A 12,953-nucleotide genomic window follows, 5' to 3' on the forward strand; every position below is an offset into this window, starting at 1 on the left:
CCTTAGATAAGGGGATCAAAGCTGCTCTCGGTATTCCAGGTGATATCCAACCAGTGCCTTGGCAAGGCTTCCCTATTTTTATACTCCATTCCCTTTGAAATACAGGCCTTCCTTACTACCTGAACATGGCGGCATTCAAAGAGGAGCAGAGATTCTCTTGGTGTTCAGGACGATATTTACCCCTCAACCATCATCGCGAACAACAGATTATCTCATCAGTCATCCCATTGCCCTTTGTGGAACTAGTCAGTGTGCAACTTGGCTCTGAGGTTTTGGTACACTTTAAAAATATTTCATTGGCTGTAAAGCTGTTTGAAATGTGCTGAGGTTATGAAGGGTGTGAGAAAATACAAGTTTTCCTTTCGAGAATGAGCAAATGCAGAGTTATACTTCATTCTCAGGAGGCTCTCAAAGGGCACAAAATCAGAGGACAGCTTTGAAGCTGCAAACATTTTTCAAATTTATTATATCTTGCCAAAATATCTATTAAAAAAAGTTAACATTTTTTGCTCAGAGTAGCATGATTTGGGCTTTGCCTTTGGCCTGTACGACAGCAGGAAGCACGTAATGCCAACATTGGAAAATACATTCTACTTCCAAATTTGGACATCAATCACGTTTTAGTAAAACTCAATGCCCCCTCGCTACTGGATTATAAGACTATATTAAACATAGAACATAGAACATAGAACAGTACAGCACAGAACAGGCCCTTCGGCCCTCGATGTTGTGCCGAGCAATGATCACCCTACTCAAACCCACGTATCCACCCTATACCCGTAACCCCCCGCCCCTTAACCTTACTTTTAGGACACTACGGGCAATTTAGCATGGCCAATCCACCTAACCCGCACATCTTTGGACTGTGGGAGGAAACCGGAGCACCCGGAGGAAACCCACGCACACACGTGGAGGACGTGCAGACTCCACACAGACAGTGACCCAGCCGGGAACTGAACCTGGGACCCTGGAGCTGTGAAGCATTTATGCTAACCACCATATTACTGGCATTATTATTATTTATGACTTCAGAATTTATCACAACGCAGTTGAACTTTTTCCGGCCTGCTTTGTGCTCAGTTTTAGGTATCCATTATTTTCTATGTCTCTCGGAATCTTCTTGCCACCTCCATTTTGAGTTAATATTGCTCCACTGTACATTCTGAGCGTTCTAATCTTATTCCGCATTCGTTCTGGAAGCCAAGAGTAAAAGATTTAAGCTTCCAAAGCACAATAGGTTCAAAACAAAGTGCAACTTGTGGCTAACTGGCTTTTCAGTATTGCCGCAGCAAGTCAATGTCACCACAATAAGTTTAATTATAGCAGAAAGATTGAAGCCTTTTATGGTAGTTGATATTTCATTGCATTTCTTTGTGATCCATACATTCATAAAGAAAATCAGTGAATTTCTCAACAAAAGTTTGTATGATCTTAGGATGATAGGACAGCACGGGTGCCCAGGAACAGGAATAGAAAGCTTTCTAGTCAATTATCAAAGTATTTCTGGAATACGGAAATAGAGTAATGTTTTGGGTTTGTGAAATTTGAGGAAACACCTTCTGTGGAGACATGAGCAATTTCACACTGGAGAGAGGACTTTTACCTGCTCTGACTATGGGACAGGATTCACTCAGTTAGCCATACTGCAGGTAGACCAGCGACTTCAGGCTGGGGAGAGGCCTTTTACCTGCTCTGACTGTGGGACAGGATTCACTCAGTTAGCCATGCTGCAGGTACACCAGTGACTTCACACTGGGGAGAGGCCTTTTACCTGCTCTGACTGTGGGACAGGATTCACTCAGTTAGCCATACTGCAGGTACACCAGCGACTTCAGACTGGGGAGAGGCCTTTTACCTGCTCTGACTGTGGGACAGGATTCACTCAGTTAGCCATGCTGCAGGTACACCAGCGACTTCAGACTGGGGAGAGGCCTTTTACCTGCTCTGACTGTGGGACAGGATTCACTCAGTTAGCCATGCTGCAGGTACACCAGCGACTTCACACTGGGGAGAGGCCTTTTACCTGCTCTGACTGTGGGACAGGATTCACTCAGTTAGCCATACTGCAGGTACACCAGCGACTTCAGACTGGGGAGAGGCCTTTTACCTGCTCTGACTGTGGGACAGGATTCACTCAGTTAGCCATGCTGCAGGTACACCAGCGACTTCACACTGGAGAGATGCCTTTTACCTGCTCTGACTGTGGGACAAGGCTTGGACTCCAGTGGAGTGCTGAGGAAGTGCTTCACTGTCAGAGGTGTCGTCTTTCGGGTGAGATGTTAGACCGAGGCCACATCCACCCTCTTGGGTTGACTTGGAGGATGCCTTGGAGGATGCCTTGGCGCTCTTTCAAAAAAGGAGCTGGTGTTCTGGCAAATATTAATCCCTCCATCCACACCACAGAAGCAGATTCACTGGTCATTATGACGCTATTGGCTATGGGAGTTGGCTGTGTTCAACTTGACTGCTACATTTACCTACAATTTATCAGTGGCCGCATTTCCGAAGTACTTAACTGGCTGCAAATCATTTTGAGGCACCCTGGGGTTGCAGGGGTGTTGTAAAAAAGTAAAACTTTTTCTTTTCAAAAGATATGGGCAGCACGGTAGCATGGTGGTTAGCATAAATGCTTCACAGCTCCAGGGTCCCAGGTTCGATTCCCGGCTGGGTCACTGTCTGTGCGGAGTCTGCACGGCCTCCCCGTGTGTGCGTGGGTTTCCTCCGGGTGCTCCGGTTTCCTCCCACAGTCCAAAGATGTGCGGGTTAGGTGGATTGGCCATGCTAAATTGCCTGTAGTGTCCTAAAAGTAAGGTTAAGGGGGAGGGTTGTTGGGTTACGGGTATTGGGTGGATACATGGGTTTGAGTAGGGTGATCATTGCTCGGCACAACATCGAGGGCCGAAGGGCCTGTTCTGTGCTGTACTGTTCTATGTTCTATAACACATTAGGAAGTCTAGAATACAGACTTCTTCACAATCATTATTATTGACAGGAGATGCACTTTGTGGAACAGAAGATCCTACTGCTATTTATCCTCTTTAAATACAGGACACATGGCCACAATAATAACCAGTTAAAGAATAAATTCTCCCTTTATCATGCAATGAATAATTATTTCAAATGCTTAAAGCTCAACTCTCTTACTTAAATCAAATGCAAGCAAACAATGATAAATTAATTTATTGAATCATCTCAACATGAATTCTTATTTTCCAAATCTTTGTTTTTTGTCAATATTATTTGTTATATTACAAATGCTGGTGCTGAACTGAGATTTGCCACTTCATATTACTTAGTAAATATTGCACTGCAGAACATTTCATGAGCAAGAGGATTTGACACTATGGTTCTTTGAACCATTGAAGAAATCACTATTCTTCCCCACAGTTTTGCACATTTGCAGCCAGCTACATGTGCTCTGTTGCTTCACAGCACCAGGGTCCCAGGTTCGATTCCCGGCTTGATCACTGTCTGTGTGGAATCTGCACGTTCTCCCAGTGTCTGTGTGGGTTTCCTCCGGATGCTCCAGTTTCCTCCCATAAGTCCCAAAAGACGTGCTGTTAGGTAATTTGGACATTCTGAATTCTCCCTCAGTGTGTCCAAACAGGCACCGGAATGTGATGACTGGGGGCTTTTCACAGTAACGTCAATGCAATGTTAATGTAAGCTTACTTGTGACAATAAAGATTATTATTATTATTATTATTATTAATAAACAGATTTTTTTCCCTCCAAACACCAATTTAAACACACCCCAACTGTGAGTGGAAACTTTAGACATGAAAAGATAACTGTTTCATTTGGGAGTCGATTGACCAAGAAAAGAAAACAATTCAGAGAGATCCTTTGATGCCTTCCCTTCACTTTGCCTCCTCAATCTTCTTGCACGCAACCGACAAAATACTTAAAGGAATAGACAGCTTCGATGCAGGTAGGTGTTTCCCTTGGTTGGGGAGTCTAGAACCAGGGGACACAATTTCAAAATAAGAGGGATGCCATTTAGGACTGAGATGAGGAGAAATTTCTTTACACAGAGCGTTGTGAATCTTTGAAATTCTCTGTCCCAGAGGCTGTGGAAACTCAGTCATTGAAGCGGAGATTGATAGCTTTCTGATTAGCAATAGCATAAACTGTTATACAGTACAATGAACAAAGAAAATTACAGCACAGGAACAGGCCCTTTGCCCCTCCCAGCCTGCGCCGATCCAGATCCTTTATCTAAACCTGTCGGGCGGAATTCTCCCCCCCCCACCCCGGGTGGGAGAATCGCCGGGGCGCCGAGCGAGTCCCACCACGCTGCCCCGCAAGAAGATGTCGGATGGATCTTGCGGGGCGGCGGAGGAAAGGAGGTCCTCCTTCAGAGATTTTCCCACCCCCCCCCACCCCCCCCCCAAACCGGTGCATCGAGATTCACGGCTGGCCGCTGGGAGAATAGCCGCTCGCCGTCTGTAACGGGCGAGCGGCGATTCTCCATACCAGGCAACATCCTGGTGAACCTCCTCTGCACCCTCTCTAAAGCATCCACATCCTTCTGGTAATGTGGCGACCAGAACTCCACGCAGTATTCCAAATGTGGCCTAACCAAAGTCCTATACAACTGTAACATGACCTGCTGACTCTTGTACTCAAAACCCCGTCCAATGAATGTTATGTGGATAGTGGATGTAAAAGGCATTGAAGTGAACAGCTATGATCGTATTAAATGGCAGAGCAGGTTTGATGGGCTGAATGGCATCATTCTGTTCATATGTTTTTATATTAGGCTATAAACCGACATATTTTCATGCGCACTCAATGGGAGCTGGGCATGATTGGGCTCTGCATGGACCAGGACTCCAAATCTTTAAATGTATTTTTGTAGTCTTCATTTAAAAATGTTGCTCCTGGTTTATTGTGTGTCTTTCACCTGGCAGCCAAAACATATTCCACCATTTGCGATTTTCTTTGGACAAGTTTTGTACATAAAAAGATTGGAAATGAGTGACATTTAAGTAGTGTGTATTAAATTAAAGGGGGTTCACACAGTTTTAAAACTCTCTTTCTGCTACTGACTCACTTTGTCGAAAAGAACTTTACGCATAATGAACCAAACATTTACACAGCAATTAGGACCGATACTTAATATATTGGGCTGAATCTTCAGAAGAGCAGCAATCACTGTCAGTTTGACGCTCCAATCCTATTTCCTTGTCTTGCTCTGGAGCTCTGTATTTCTCAGCCACATATGAAATGAAAAATGAAAATGAAAATCGCTTTATTGTCACGAGTAGGCTTCAATGAAGTTACTGTGAAAAGCCCCTAGTCCCAACATTCCGGCGCCTGTCCGGGGAGGCTGATACGGGAATCAAACCGTGCTGCTGGCCTGCTTGGTCTGCTTTAAAAGCCAGTGATTTAGCCAAGTGAGCTAAACCAGCCACTGGAGAGAAGGTAAGAGTGTAAGGCAAGTGCGTGAGGGGTAGGGTGGTGGCATGGCAGGTACGTGGTGAGGATAGGGTGGCAGATTACTGGGTGAGCAGGTGAGTGAGGGTTGGGGGGTCAGGTGGGGTCAGGGGGGTAGGGTGGCAAGTGGTGTGAGGGGATATGGTGGAAACGGGGTGGGAATAGAGTCGAGAGTTTCGGCGGAACATTGACCATGGGAAAATTGACCTTTGGATGTCCAAACTTGCTCGCGAACTCCCACATAGTCAGTTATTTGGGACTTGCAAGGGGTCCCCCCCCCCCCCCCCCCCTTGGGGGAAGGTTGGAATGGTGAGGGATGGTGGGGGCAGGGGTACCTCTGATGTATGACCATCAGAAGATCAGAAGTACTGGGCTATTATCCCATTACAGCCTTGTTACAACTATTACCGTCGAGACGGCCCTTTCATTTGAGCTGAGCAAGGAATGCATATGAAAACCCACCTCGGGAAAGAAACGGGAAGGAAATATTCTTGACAAACCTACTGATTGAAGAATAAATTAGAGAGCCTGCCCTTTTCTCCCTGGGTCATAATTTAATAAAAACCATGTTGAAGGTTGTTTAGTCAGGATGTTCCACTGGGAACAGCCAATAAATGTCTGTTCATTAACGTGGGCTGATCAAGGCCTTTAAGACTTGCTCTGTTTCAAATGCTAAAATGAGTTAAAAGCAACTGTGCTTATCTGAATAACCAGGTTAGAGCCACATGGTTTATTTCTTATTCACAAGGAACAGTTGGAAGTTAAGTGGTTTTGATTATAGCTATCATTATGTACATTAGTTTGCTGCCTGCAAAATCAGGAAGGCTAATGATTTGTATCTTAACCTTGTCACACCAAAGTGTTTTTTAATGGATTCATTCCAATATCGCAGGATTGCAAGGTATCCAGTTCAGGTGACAAGGGGTGATACAATTGTTACACCCTTGGATTACACCATCATATAAAGACACATTCTGGCAGTACCTCAGGGTAGTGTCCTAGGGCCAACCATCTTCGCCTGCTTCATCAAGGACCTTCCTTCCATCATAAAGGTCAGAAGTGAGAATGTTGGCAGATGACTGTACAATGTTCAGCACCATTCACGACTCCTCAGATACTAAAGCAGCTATAATACTACGTCTGATTTGGCTTCTGGCACAGGACGAGAGCGGTTGTGGGTGGAGGAGCTCCTGGAGGGGAACAATGTTGCGTTCCGCTTCTCGCCGAGAACTTGCAGCCAAGCGCGCAAATTCACCCGTTTGCTTTTGGTGCCCCCCCCCCCCCCCCCCACGCATGGCAGCAGAGCGCAGGGCAGGACTAGTGGCGGCCTGGACCAAAGCGGGGTCCGAGTCAGCAGCAGGGATCGAGTCAGCTGCAAGGAACGACACCCCCCCCCCCCCCCCCCCCCCCCCCGGCGGCGACCACCACGAGGCAGGACAAAGAGGGACTCCCGGTCAGAAGCCTCTCTCTCTCTCTCTCTCTCTTGACCCTGGGTGAGTGAGGGGGGAAAAGAAAAAAAAACTTCCCCTTTTGCAAAAACAAAACTCTGAAAAGAAAACTTTTAAAGAGAAATTTTTTCACTTTTTTTCAAAAAAAACAAATTCTCTTGAAAAGAATTTTATAAAAAATAGTGGTAAAAGAGAGAAGGGAAGGGGGAAGAAAAAGAGGTGGAAAAACGGGAAATGAAAGGGAAAAAAAAAAGGGAGGGGAAAAAAAGGGGGGAAAACGGAAGGTTCGCCGCAACATAAAGAACTGGGCAGACAGGAGCATTTTCCCCCTGGGCCAGGGGGGAACTGGAACTGAAAGGCAGCCTTTGCCGAGGCGCTGAGGGAACATCAGCAGGAAAACAAGGCAGAGGCTAGGGCAGACATAGAGGCCGCAGTGCAGGCAGCAATGGCCAAGGCCCTGGCGGAGGTGCAGCTTGCGCTGGGCACAGTTGAGGAGAAACTGGAAGCCCAAGAGGTGACCATTAAGGAGCTGGTGAAAGCCACGACTGACACGAGCGACCGGATCACCGCCCTGGAGAAGGAGGTGGTGAGACTGGGCACAACTCAGGGGAGCGTGAAGGGCAGAGTGGACGATCAGGAAAATCGCTCGAGAAGGCAAAATGTCAGGATAGTAGGCCTACCAGAGGGGATTGAGGGTAGAAACCCCACGGCACACATGGCTGAGATGCTGGGCAACTTAGTGGGGAGCAAAACTTTCCCCAACCCACCAGAAATGGACAGAGCACACCGATCACTGCGCCTGAAGCCCAAGACAGGGGACCACTCGAGAGCAGTTATAGCTAAACTGCACCAGTACCAAGACGGAAACAATCCTGTGCTGGGCCAGGAAAAACAGAACCTGCAAATGGGAAGGACACTTCATTCGAATTTACGAGGACATTGGGGCAGACCTAGCCAGGAGACGGGCCGAATTCAATAGAGCGAAAGCAGCGCTTCAGAAGAACGAAGTGCGTTTTGGTATGCTGTACCCAGTGAAACTCTGGGTCACATACCAAGAAAGAGAGTACTTCTTCACAGCCCCCGCTGAAGCAAACAGGTTTGTCGACGAACATGGGCTGGAAAACCAGCAGCTAGGGTAGAAATAATGGGCCCCGGCAAGGGGCAACAACACGCCAACGGGTGGGGGGGTGGGGGTGAGGCAACGCCAGGACCCCCCGCTCCCACCTCCGCTACGGCGAGCGCACCCTGAAAAAAAAAGCAAACCATTGCCCGAGGGACCACTTCAGGTGGGGCACCAGGCCCCAGCACAGGGAACAAGAGTAGCGGAGAAGGGAGAGCAAGCAAGAGGAGTGCAGGGTAGGATGGGGGAAGAGCAGGCAGTAAACCGCAGAGGCCGGGCAAGGGAGATGCGAGACAGTAACTCCTGAGAAGGGGGGCCACCGCACTAGCAGGAAAGCTAGCGCCGGGGGCATGCAACAAAGTAGGGCCGCAGCGCACCCCCAACAGGGGGGAAGACGTCAGGCAAGCAGGGGGTGGGAGGGGGGGACTTAACAGAGGCAAGAGAGCAAACGGGGATAGGAACAGGGGAAAGAGGGACAAAGGAGGGGTATACAGGAGAGGAGGGGAAAAGGGGGGGAAGGGAGAGACCGGGGGGATTGGGGAGACACAGGGAGGAAGACACTGGAGAGGGGGGGAACACAGGGTAGGAGGGACAAACAAGGTTAGAAAAGGATTAGCAATAGGGCTACAAAGTGCCACAACCAAAGGCTCAGAACAAGGAATCGCTGCAAGCACCCACCCAGTACGGTCTCTGGGCGAAGGGAGACTCCAGAGTGCAGGGGACTACCCGCGTGGCGGACACACAGCAGGCGGCCATGTCGGGTGTCCGCTCGACAAAGGGAAACCCCGGAGCGCAGGGACACGACCGCATGGAGAGAGCAGTGACAGCGGCCATCCTGGATGGCCCCCTAACAAAGCGAAACCCCGGAGGGCAGGGGCGCATCCACCAGGTAAGTATGGTTAATCCCAGGAGCGAGGGGACAGAAGCCCCCCACCAGGATAGTCACCTGGAACGTTAGGGGACTCAACGGTCCAGTGAAAAGATCCAGACATCCTCACCCACCTCAGAAATATGAGGGCCGACATAATCTTCCTACAAGAGACACACCAGAGACAGCAGAACCGACTGCGGGTAAGAAAGGGCTGGGTGGGACAAACCTACCATTCCTGCTATAGGACCAGGGCCAGGGGGGTGGCGATACTGATCAGCAAGAGGACGATGTTTAGGGCAACAAAGGTGGTTACAGACCCAGGGGGATGGTACGTCATGGTCAGTGGAGCCCTGGATGAGGCACCAGTAGTACTAGTGAACGTGTACGCGTCCAACTGGGACGACACGAGCTTCATCAAGAAGACCACGGCAGAAATCCCTGACATTGCAATGCACCGACTAATCATGGTGGGGGGACTTCAACTGTGTACAGGATCCAACGACAGACAGATCAAACCCCAAAACAGGGGAAACCTCAAGCATGGCAAGGGAACTCAGTCACTTTATGGAACAGATGGGAGCGGTGGACCACTGGAGGTTTGCCCACCCAGGGGAGAAAGAATTCTCCTTCTTCTCCCCAGTACACAACGTGTACACCAGAATTGGCTTCTTTGTGGTGGGGAAAACTGTGCTTCCGGGGATAGACAAAGTGGAATGCTCCGCAATTGTGATATCAGATCACGTTCCACATTACACGGACGTGAGGCTGGAGACATGCAGGGCCCAACGCCCCACATGGAGGTTGGACATTGCCCTACTAGCTGACAAGGCCTTCAATGAAAAGATATCACGGGCCATAGCAGAGTACACGGAGAACAACCACAATGGGGAGGTCTCACCCTCCACGTCCTGGGATGCGCTAAAGGCTGTACTAAGAGTGGAAATCATCGCTTTCAAAGCGTGAAGTGATCGGGAGGAAAGGGCAGCTAGGCAGCAGCTGGTCGACTCCATACTGGAGGTAGACCGTAAATACTCCCAGGCCCCGACCGCAGAGCTCCTGGCAGAGAGGAAAGAGCTTCAAAGGAACTTTGATCTGCTCTACACCAGGAAAACAGTGCACCAACTCCGCCAGGCACGTGGGACCCTGTATGAATACGGAGACAAAGCCTCCTGTTGGCACACCAGCTGAGAAAGCAGGCAGCCACCAAAGAAATTGCACAAATCAGGGATACCAGAGGCACATTAGAAACAGAACCAGAAAATATCAACAAAACCTTCAAGGCCTTCTACCAAGGGCTGTACACCTCAGAGCCCCCAATGGGGGAGTCTGGGATGAAACGGTTCCTTAATGGACTGGATATTCCAGTCGTGGGGGAGGGCAGAAAACAGGGTGTGGAAGCACCACTAGCACTGGGAGAGATCATGAACAGCATTAGCTCCATGCAGGCGGGGAAGGCGCCGGGACCAGACGGGTTCCCGAAGGACTTCTACTGAAAATTTGCGGCAGCACTGGCCCCGCACCTGCGGGAGATGTTCACAGACTCGCTAGCTAGGGGCACGCTGCCACCCACGCTAGCACAGGCCTCAATCTCGCTGATAGCCAAGAAAGACAAAGACCCAACGGAATGTGGGTCATACAGACCCAACTCACTGCTGAACGCAGACGGCAAAATACTGGCCAAAATACTAGTCAAAAGGCTAGAAGACTGTGTACCAGAGGTGGTCGCAGAAGACCAGATGGACTTTGTCAAAGGTAGACAGCTTACCTCGAACATCAGGCGCCTGCTGAATGTGATAATGACCCATTCAGGGGAGAGAACACCAGAGGTGTTCGTCTCCCTAGACGCAGAAAAAGCCTTCGACAGAGTTGAATGGAAATACCTCATAGAGGTGCTGGAGCGGTTTGGACTTAGAACAGCGTTCACCTCCTGGGTAAAGCTCCTATACAACGCTCCCATGGCGAGCGTACAGACCAACAATACCAACTCCCAATACTTCCAGCTGCACAGGGGCACCAGACAAGGATGCCCACTGTCCCCGCTGCTGTTCGCTCTAGCGATCTAACCACTAGCAATTGCGCTCAGAGCAACAAAAAGCTGGAGGAGGATCCAAAGGGGCGGCAAAGAGCACAGAGTCTCACTCTATGCTGATGACCTGCTCCTTTACATTTCGGACTCACAAAGCAGCATGGACGGAATCATTGCGCTCCTGAAAGAGTTTGGAGCCTTCTCGGGCTACAAACTCAACATGAGTAAAAGCGAGATTGTCCCGGTACACCCACAAGTAGGGGGGGGGGGGGGGGGGGGGTTGGGGGGGGGGGGGGGGGGGGGAGTACTAACGGGACTGCCGTTTAAACAAGCCCGACTCAAATTCCACTACCTGGGGATCCAAATAGCCCATGACTGGAAAGGGATACACAAATGGAGCCTCACCAATCTGACAGAGGAAGTAAAAAAGGACCTGCAAAGATGGAACACACTCCCACTCTCCCTCGTGGGGAGAGTCCAGATGATCAAAATGAAACGTGCTGCCCAGGTTTCTCTTCCTACTTAGGTCCAACCCGATCTACATCCCCAAGGCCTTTTTCAAAGCACCAGACAAACTAATCATGGCGTTCATATCGGGGCGGGGGGAAGAATGCTAGGATCCCAAAGAAGGTCCAACAAAAAACAAAATCCGGGGGGAACTAGCCCACCCAAACCTACAATTCTACCACTGGGCGGCGACGGCCGAGCGAATAAGGGGATGGATCAAGGAGCCAGAAGCTGAGTGGGTGCGGCGCGGAAAAGGCCTCCTGCATGGGGACCTCCCTCCGGGCCCTCGCCACGGCAGCACTCCCATCCCCACCCAAAAAACACTCCAGCAGCCCAGTGGTGACAGCCACCCTCCAATCCTGGAACCAACTGCGGCAGCAATTTGGCCTGACCAAAATGTCGTTCAAGGCTCCCATCTGCAACAACCATAGGTTCAAACCAGCACTGACTGACGCCACCTTCAAAAGGTGGAGGCAGGACGGGGGAACATTGACAGTCAGGGACCTATACACGGACGGCAGGATCGCAACACTGGATGAACTGACAGAGAAATTCCAGCTAGCCAGGGGTATCTACAACTTAAAAACTTCCCATGAAAGGGGACAAGGATGTACCCACAACCGCCACGACAGACATTACTGGAAGAGTTACTGGACGCAAGCATACTAGATAAAGGACACTGTAGCGACATGTATGACCGACTGGTAGAGAGGGCCGCCACCATACTGGACGCAACATGAAAGAAATGGGAGGAAGACCTGGGGATTGAAATAGGGTGGGGACTCTGGAACGAAGCACTGCACAGGGTCAACACCACCTCCACCTGCGCAAGGCTCAGCCTGTCGCAGCTAAAAGTGGTACATAGAGCCCACTTAACAAGAACCCGTATGAGTACGTTCTTCCCGGAGGTGGAGGACAGATGTGAACGGTGGCAAAGTGCCCCGGACTACCACGCCCACATGTTCTGGTCTTGCCCCAGACTTGCGGGGTACTGGACAGCCTTCTTCGAGGCAATGTCCAAGGGGATGAGAGTGGAGCCATGCCCGAAATTGGCGGTCTTCGGGGTTTCAGACCAGCCAGATCTATTCCTGGGGAGGAGAGCGGACGCCCCTGTCTTTGCCTCACTAATCGTCCGTCATAGAATCCTGTTTGGCTGGCGGTCAGCAGCACCACCCAGAGCTGCGGACTGGCTGTCCGACCTCTCGGAATCTCTCCAAATGGAGAAAATCAAATTCTCCATCTGAGGGTCAGACGACGGCTTCCACAGAAATTGGAGCCATTCACCCAATTGTTCCGGGACCTGTTTGTGGCCAACGAACAAGCAGAAGAATAGCCAGGTAGCCAAGAATCAGGGGAAGTAGCCAAAGCATGATAGGGAGATAGACTGGGAGAGGGTGGGGGGGACAACTAAACCTAAGAGGAAAGAAAGGCGAACCACAGGAGGGGAAAGAGAGGGGAGAGGGAAGGGACAGGGAACAAGAGAGGAGAACCATGGTGGCCGTGGGGGGGGGGGGGGGGGGGGGGGGGGTGGGGGGGGGGGGG

The sequence above is a fragment of the Scyliorhinus canicula genome, chromosome 1 (genome assembly GCF_902713615.1).
Source record: "Scyliorhinus canicula chromosome 1, sScyCan1.1, whole genome shotgun sequence".
NCBI classification, from domain to species: Eukaryota; Metazoa; Chordata; class Chondrichthyes; order Carcharhiniformes; family Scyliorhinidae; genus Scyliorhinus; species Scyliorhinus canicula.